The sequence below is a fragment of the Lampris incognitus genome, chromosome 8, assembly GCF_029633865.1.
Source record: "Lampris incognitus isolate fLamInc1 chromosome 8, fLamInc1.hap2, whole genome shotgun sequence".
Lineage (NCBI taxonomy): Eukaryota > Metazoa > Chordata > Actinopteri > Lampriformes > Lampridae > Lampris > Lampris incognitus.
Window position 1 is genome coordinate 4,643,184 of NC_079218.1, and position 9,604 is coordinate 4,652,787.

Below are 9,604 nucleotides of genomic sequence, written 5' to 3' on the forward strand. Positions count from 1 at the left end.
GTTAGCTGGCATTCGCTAGTGTTGTTAGACATCTAGCTCAGTGTTTCTCAACCGGGGGTCCGCGGACCCCTAGTGGTCCGTGGTGTAATTGCAAGGGGTCCGTGAAAATAAAATATCTTTAAAAAAAAAGATCCTATGACATTTATAGAAATAGGATTATTTTACTCAAATGTGACTGAGACCTTTATCTACCTAAACTATAAAGGGTAACAGGACTTTTTTCTCTAATTACATCTGTTTCACAAGTGTAATTTATTGTATTTTAATAAGAGATCTCGCTCCCGTTTGCATTGTTAAAAGTTACTGCATAAAAATTCTGTTGTTACATATATCTGAAAGTTACTGAATACATATTCTGTTTTGTTACATATATCTGAAAGTTACTGACTACATATTCTGTTTTGTTACATATATCTGACAGTTACTGAATACATATTCTGTTTTGTTACTTTTATCTGAAAGTTACTGCATAAGAATTCTTTTTTGTTACATTTATCTGAAAGTTACTGAATACATATTCTGTTTTGTTACATATATCTGAAAGTTACTGAATACATATTCTGTTTTGTTACATATATCTGAAAGTTACTGCATAAGAATTCTGTTTTGTTACATATATCTGAAAGTTACTGAATACATATTCTGTTTTGTTACATATATCTGAAAGTTACTGAAAACATATTCTGTTTTGTTACATGTATCTGAAAGTTACTGACTACATATTCTGTTTTGTTACATATATCTGAAAGTTACTGAATACATATTCTGTGTTGTTACATGTATCTGAAAGTTACTGAATACATATTCTGTTTTGTTACATATATCTGAAAGTTACTGAATACATATTCTGTGTTGTTACATATATCTGGAAGTTACTGAATACATATTCTGTGTTGTTACATATATCTGGAAGTTACTGAATACATATTCTGTGTTGTTACATATATCTGAAAGTTACTGCATAAGAATTCTGTTTTGTTAACTATATCCAAGTTACAACTGAAAGCTCTTATTTTTGCCCCAAAGAGTGAATAAATGCTATAATGCAATTTAACATGCAGTTTGTACTGTTTCTATCAAATTGCAACCCCCCTCCCCCAAGATCAGGTGGAGGGGTCCTCAGGGTAGATCAGAAATACGCAGGGGGTCCAGGACCCCAAAAAGGTTGAGAACCACTGATCTAGCTAACGTAACGCAATTGCTAACATTGTTAGTTAACGTAGCGCAATTGCTAACATCGTTAGCTAACGTTATCTAGCTAACGTAACGCAATTGCTAACATCGTTAGCTAACGTTATCTAGCTAACGTAGCGCAAGTGCTAACATCGTTAGCTAACGTTATCTAGCTAACATGACGCAATTGCTAACATTGTTAGCTAACGTTATCTAGCTAACGTAGCGCAATTGTTAGCTTGCGTTACGTTAGCTAGATAGCTAACAACGCTGTCAACTGCTGAGGTCACGTGATTTCCTGTCAACTGCGGAGGTGCCTCTCGCGGAGGTCCGCCATTTTGTCTGCAGCCAGCTGCTCTTGGTTGTGTTTGGGCGGGGTTGTTGCTGGTCCTCTGGTCTTTGGTCAGCGACAGTGCTGCTAATGCTAACGTTACTGCTATTGCTAGCCTCGTCGTCGGTCGTCAGATCCACCAGATCTTCGCGGTTGTCCTGAGAGGTCGCGGCTGACTGAGATGAAACATAATTTGTAAGAGGACGACACGACGCAATCAGCTTCTTCTTACTTTCTTGCGTTTGAATAAGCCTGATTCATGATTTTTCTTCTCCATTTTGAAGTTCCCTCAAATTCATTCATAAAACTGTCCAGTTCTGTCAAGCGTGACAATGCTTACTCACGCCCCCTTCTGGCAGTGTGACGCAGTTACACCTCACAACCAATCACAGCTGGATCACAGCTCCGATGCATCATGAATAGTCGTACAAAAGGCTATAGCCTTTATAGGGGCCGTTGATATCTATGTATTGGGGCCCCGTACTGCACTGTACTTTTTATCATTAGCCGACTGAATGCGTCGGAGTCCCGAGACCCGATGCGTTCACGGACGCTCGTAAACTCGGCAACAGAGCTCCAAACGGGGCCCCCCGACCTTGTGGGCCCTGGGGCGACCGCCCCCATGCCCCCGCTCTGGCTCCGCCACAGCATGTGTCTATTACAAGTTAACATATATCCATCCCATCCATCCATTATCCAAACCGCTTAGTATCCTGCTCTCAGGGTGGCGGGGGGATGCTGGAGCCTCTCCCAGCAGTCACTGGGCGGCAGGCGGGGAGACACCCTGGACAGGCCGCCAGGCCACCACAGGGCTAAATAGTGTGTGAGCTGAGAACTATGGCCCACACATCCTCTCTTAAGGCCGTGTAGGCCTTAATTCGTAATACGGGGCCTTTCATCAGGCAGCGTAGGCCGCGATGAGGATTATGGCCTACATGACCTCTCAGCAGGCCGTGTAGACCGTACATACATGTTCACACAGAAAGGCAGCATGCGCTTGTGTGTGTGAGGGGGTTTGGTGGTGTGCGTGAGTGTGGCTGAGAATTATGAGATCTTCACCTTTGTGGATTTTTTGAGGACTTTGAAATGCATATCGGGTTGTAATGGGAAAGATCTTTTTTTTGGGGGGGGGGAACCTCTTTTTTTTCTTCTCCCAATTGTACTTGGCCATAATTCTCATAATTCTCAGCTAAACTTATAATCGCTCTTAATTGGAAAAGTGTTAATGGGCCAAGAATTGGAATATGGGTTAAAGAAATGGCTTCTTACATGTCAGAGGGAAAGATGACGTATGTTGTTAGACATAAACAAAATATGTTTGCTATCTGGAGACCTTTTATGTAGTTCTTAAGGCATAATGTCCACGTTGTTAACCTGCTTCAGCAGGTACAAGCTTTGAGGAAGTAGGGTACCATCAAGATCTTGTACATTGATCTACCCTTCGATAGGGACGAGTTATGGAGGGAGAACAGGGTGGAAAATGTTTGCTGTGCTTTATATCATTGTTATTGGTTGTATAATCTGTTATGTGCAAACTGAAAGGCAATAAATATCTTGTTAAAAGATAAGATGCCGGCCACAGCCCCATGGTACAGACGGCCATGATCTCCACAACTCACCGGTCGTCTCGCCCAAACGAGCACGATAAGTAACCAGCCCTCCCTCCTCTCCTCCACCAACCACAGGCTGACATTACATGCAGAGAGCAGGGGGACGATACACCGACGCCCCTCGTACTATTAGAAAAAACATAGGAATGCCAGAAAAAAGTGCACTGATTGGTTGAAAGTGAAGTGCATTGGTTAAGGTATATAGTTGATATATGAGCGCGCGTTCAATTTATTGTCATATGAGTCACATGTAGATATTCCCCTGAAGACATCAGCAATAACAGCTTCCGTGCAAATAATAGGGATACTCCCCCCCCCCCACTTTTTCTCCCCAATTGCACTTGGCCAATTACCCCACTCTTTCGATACAGGACACTGCATATAGGCCTGCGAATAGGACACTGCATCCCTAATGAAGGGGGTCGGTTTGGTGGTCTTAGTCCAGTCTTTTGTTCATGGAGAGGAGGAGATTGGCCCTCCTGATTGCCACTGATTGTCCTGACATGGTGAAAAGTTCATTCTTAAAGTAATCTGGTGCCCCTCTGAACCATGTTTAAATCATCTGGATTTCTGATGACGGCGTAAAAGTCAAAATCAAACATGAATAGAATAAAAATCAAATGTAAATACAACCAAATAAAACAATTGTTTTGCAATATAATAAATTCAGGGTCAAGGCTACATAAACAGTTTATCCTTTTGAAGATATCATCACTGATATTCATTCGTTCATTATCCAAACCACACACACGCACACACACATTCACACCTAGGGACAATGAAGTATGGCCGTTTCACCGGACCTACCTGTCTTTGGACTGTGGGAGGAAACAGAGGACGACCCGGGACGACCCCCAAGGTTGGACTACCCCGGGACTTGACAGCTGATGACTGCTTATGGCATGAAACAGGCTTGTACTGTCTCATCAAGACTTTACTCGACTCACTGGGTTATTCTGCTCCTCATTTGTTGAGCACTTTCCCTTCCGCTGAGTGTTTCTTTTAACAAAGTCAACGTTTTATATTTAGAGACACATAAACGTATACAGCTTTTTCCCCGAAACCGTCAATGGCGTTGTGGGTGCTCAACTAACGAGGAGCGGAATATCAGCCCGGATACAGGAAAGTGTATTAAATCTTTTTTCCCTGTATCCATGTTGATGTGTAAGTATAGTATTTTGGTGGTCTAGAAATGAACTCTCCGTCCCATGTTGCACTCAATGGGAGTCGCTCTGGGAAAGTGCGGCAGCTTTTTGAAGTATGGGCCACTAGTTTTCATACTTAGTCCTCCAGAACTAAACCTAAAATGGTTGCACTTCCACACCATCCCCAGGTGAAATTACAGTTGCTCTTCCTTTTTTTGACGCTGACTGTCCGTTTCTCCCTTCGCGGCACGACGCTAAAAGCAGCAGGAAGCAGAAATCCACTTCCTCGACATTTACGTCACAGTGGGGCTGCATAGGATGTTCAGTCTGTCAAACTAATCCGAGGAGGAAAAAAGAAAAACTGTTTCATGAGGCGTGGCAGATTTTGTGCACAGCTGCGTATTTTTGCTTTGGAGCCGTTTTAGCTGTGCAGTTTTAGCAGTTCTCCAATGCTTGAGTGTGTGCGTCAGTTTGAGATATTTTATTTTATTTTATTTGTTCAATCAGGAATTGGTGGAGTGCACGGGTGTTAATGTGCTCAGATGTTTGGAAGCCATTTGGGGTTGGAGGAGGTAATGGTCCATGCGATCCCCTCCTCGTCGGTTGTGATCAGCTTCCTCTCTGCCCATCTTTTCTCCATCCATCTTCTCTGCTATTTAGTCTCTACTCATCTGTCTACCTCCCATCTCTCCCTCACCGATCTCTTCTCTGACCATCTCTTCACTAGCCGTCTCATGAGAGATTAGAGAGAGGCTTCCTCCTCCTGCCTGTGGTGGAGGTGGCTGGCAGATTCCAGTGCGGCCCGGTCGAGGGCAGCCGTCATCCTTTCCTCCTTCTCCTCCTGCTGAGACAACTCACAAGTCAGGATCTGAGCCTCCGGATTGTGAGGAGGAGCTGTATGTGGCCCCTCTGCCCTTAGGGGTGCTTTCTTTTTGAGGACATCGCTTTCCTGGAGGAGTTTCTTATAGCTCATAAGGAGCACCTTCTTCTCCTCACAGCTATTAGAGCTGTCATCCATTTCCTTTATTTCCCCCCCCCCCATCTGCTCAGTTTTGATGACAGCTTCTCAAATACCATCTTCCATCTTCTCCAGGAGGGATAACAAGTCCGGCTCCCTGGCCTTGAAGCTGGCCTTCCTCCGGTCAAAGGCTCTCTGAACCTCTTCAGGGTCGAGGAGACCCTGCTCCACATTGACTTCCTCCACCCCGCGTCTCTCTCTTTTCAGAAGAGACCTTTCTTCCTCACATCTCTCGAGGCCGGCCTCTTTCTCCTCGAGAGTTGGTTGCAGCATGAGGTTCTCGGGTTCGAGCTCTTCAGTGAGTCGAGACAGTGCAGCCAAGCTTAGCAACGGGGTCGCGTCATTGTCTTGGCTCTGGTGAAATGGGCTCCCCCTCTCTTCTTCTTTCTCTCCACAGTGTGGGGATCCCCCCCCCTCATCTGCTTTCTCTTAATGATCTGTAATACCAAACTATTTAATTTTTCATAAAACAGCTACCCTTTGTACTCGTATCATAGCCAACATTATACTTCACTCGAGCCCTCCGACCTTTTTGAAGTCCCCGTTTGGCTATAATCCCCCCTCTGACCACAGTGGCAGAGCGGCACTGTTCGTCATCCATGCTGAGTCTATTGCAACTCGCCTTATACTTCTGGGATGGAAGCAGGAGGGTTCCCCTCTGCTCATATCCAATGGGCTGCAGAGCTAAAGAAGTTTTCACTAGTGGAGAAAATAAAGTTTACATTGAGTGGCTCTATAGCCAACTTCTACAAGATAAGGCAACCATTTGTCCCATACATCAGAATCAGAATCATGTTTATTGGCCATTTAGGTTTGCACATACACGGAATTGGACTCCAGTTTCGTGGCTCTCTCAGTGTACTTAACATAGGATAACAATCTTCAGATATTTACACAAGGACTGACTTCTACAGGTGAAAGAAGAGGTGATAAGGTGCAATGGTGCAGAGAATATATCAGAGATGCTGGAATAAATGTTAGCAGGTTACTTACTTGAGGACCTGATGCCTGAGGTAGATGACATGACAGAGTGTACCAGTATACGTGCAATGGTACAGTATATACAAAACGGTTGGAGTTATTGACAGTTTAAAGCATTCATTTGAATGATAGCCTGCAGAAAGAAACTGTTTTTGTTGTTTTTTTCTGGTTGTTTTGGGGTACAGTGCTCTGTAGCGCCTGCCAGAGGGGAGGAGCTGGAATACGTTGTGACCAGGGTGTGACGGGTCTGCAGTGATGTTGCCTGCCCGTTTCCTGAGTCTGGAGATGTGTACGTCCTGAATGGAGGGAAGGTTTGCACCAATCCTATTCTCTACAGATTTAACTGTCCATGTAGTCTGTCCCTGTCCTGTTTGGTGGCCGAGCCGAACAAGAAAGTGACGGATGTGCAGCGGAGAGACTGGCTGGATTTCCTGAGCTGGTGGAGAAAGTACATCCTCTGCTCGGCCTTTTTGGTGATTGTGTCTATGTTGGACGCCCACCTTGGGTCCTGAGAGATTGTGGAGCCCAGAAATCTGCAGGTTTTCACCGTAGACACTGTGCTGTTGAGTATGGTGATGGTGGTGGTGGTGGTGGTGGTGGTGGGGGTGGTGGTGTGTTGGTGGTCTCCTCCTGAAGTCCACTGTCATTTCCCCTGTTTTGAGCGTGTTCGGCTCCAGATTGTCATGGCCGCACCAGAGGGCGAGCTGATCATCCTGGATAAGGCCAGTGATGGTTGTGTCGTCCGCAAACTTCAGGAGTTTAACGGCCGGGTCAGCTGAGGTACAGTCATGCGAGGGGAGGGAGAGGAGCAAAGGGGAGCGCACACATCCCTGGGAGGCACCAGGGCTGATCGTCCGGGTGCCGGATGTGATTTTCCCCAGCCTCACCGGCTGCCTCCTGTCTGTCAAGAAGTTTTTAATCATGGAAAAGTTGAAACCGTCTTACTCCAACCCGATGTTGATATCTTCTTCTGTTCCAACCCAATGTTATTACAATGTAGATTGACCTTAGAAAACTGTGACTAATGTATGCATACATTTAACTATCCTTTTATTAGGTTTTTATGAATTTTTATTCCTTCTTATTATTATTACTATCATAATTTTGTATTTCCTTATGTGCATGTGTTTATGTGTGTGTGTGTGTGTGTGTGTGTGTGTGTGTGTATAAAATTTTATTTTATTTGTTTGTTTATTTGAATAGGGACAGTGCATATTAATGAACCTTGGTATCGCAGATACCCATGCAAATATGCCGGATTGGCAGGTCAAAGCAAAAAATAAAAACAGATGTGGCACGCCTCAACACAATACAATAATACTAAAATACACAACAATACATACAATACAACCTTCTACACCCCACAAAACCATACACCACAATACACCACAATACACTACAACATAATACCATGAAACACACAAAGTGGGAAATGTGGGGCATTCCCTTATTGCAGAAGGTGTGTTGTTCCACATCTTAGTGCCCTGGATTGATAACGCTGTTTGACTGCAAGTGGTGGGTCTGAAGGGTACCCCACAAGCCCCTCTAGTGGAGGCCCTTGATGCTATTCTCGTACTGTTTGTTCTCATGTTAACGTTTTCATTTATCGGAGGAGGGGCAACACCATGGAGTGACTTGTAGACAGAGCAGGCACATTTGAATGTTTCAAAATTCTCGAAATTTAGAAGATTGTGTTTCTCTCGAATGTTGCAATGGGGAAAAGAAGAAGGCTTTACGTCGAAGACTTTTATGGCTTTGTTTAAAGAGTGATACTATTGGTTTGAGTGTTGGGTAACCCTTTAGTATGGGGAACATATTCTAAGTAAAAAAACTTAATTACTAGTGAATTAGTAATGATCAAGATGTCACTTTAGTATGGGGAACATATTCTAAGTAACAACAACTTAATGTACAGTAATTTAACACTATGAACACTTGTAGTTTTGTGTGTTGTTATGTAAGAACAGAGCATATTCATTAAGTGTTAGTAAGGCAGAATAACTCTTCTTGTGGTACTACCACCTTATAAAGGCCATACTAAGCAAAGCATATTGAGATGGTACTACTAATAAGCAATACTTCTGAGGTTATAGAGGGACAACTCATAGTTAATGGCTTACTGGTTGTATAATAAGGCCATGCAGAATAAGGCATTAATGAGTACGTAATAATGACCAATTAAGAGCCAATATGTTGCTAATTTGCATGCTAATAAGCACCTAATCAATGGTGACTACGTTCCCCATACTAAAGTGTTACCGAGTGTTGTTGTTGCACTATTAAATGACCAGTTTGTAAAACAGTATTCAATATGAGGAAAAAGGAAATCATCGAGTGAAGAAACATCCTAGCAGCATTTTCTGATAATGATGATCTCATTTGCCTAAAATTATAAAGACTGAATGTAATAGCTTTTGATATCTTTTTTTTACAGGATTCTTAAACGATAATGTGGAGTCCAGTGTAACACCGAGACGTTGGAATTCTCGAACAATGTCCAGCTCTTCCCCTTCCAGAAGTGTGTTACAATGTGTCCTTCTTATTGCTTGCTTAGAGGACATCATGCATACGGGTTTTCCCCACTGGATTGTTTTACTTCTTAGTTGCCGAGCTCTTCCCCCACCGCTGAGTGCTGCCTTTTACAACGTTTACATAACGCTTTGTCACGCACTCATCATTAACTGCTGCTGCGGGGTTAATGATCTATCTACACTCACCGGCCACTTTATTAGGCACACCTGTCCAACTGCTCATTAACGCAAATTTCTAATCAGCCAATCACATGGCAGCAACTCAATGCATTTAGGCATGTAGACATGGTCAAGACGATCTGCTGCAGTTCAAACCGAGCATCAGAATGGGGAAGAAAGGTGATTTAAGTGACTTTGAGCGTGGCATGGTTGTTGGTGCCAGACGGGCTGGTCTGAGTATTTCAGAAACTGCTGATCTACTGGGATTTTCACGCACAACCATCTCTAGGGTTTACAGAGAACGGTCCGAAAAAGAGAAAATACCCAGTGAGCGGCAGTTCTGTGGGCGAAAATGCCTTGTTGATGCCAGAGGTCAGAGGAGAATGGCCAGACTGGTTCGAGCTGATACAAAGGCAACAGTAACTCAAATAACCACTCATTACAACCGAGGTATGCAGAAGAGCATCTCTGAACGCACAACACGTCGAACCTTGAGGCAGATGGGCTACAGCGGCAGAAGACCACACCGGGTGCCACTCCTGTCAGCTAAGAACAGGAAACTGAGGCTACAACTCGCACAGGCTCCCCAAAATTGGACAATAGAAGATTGGAAAAACGTTGCCTGGTCTGATGAGTCTCGATTTCTGCTGCGACAT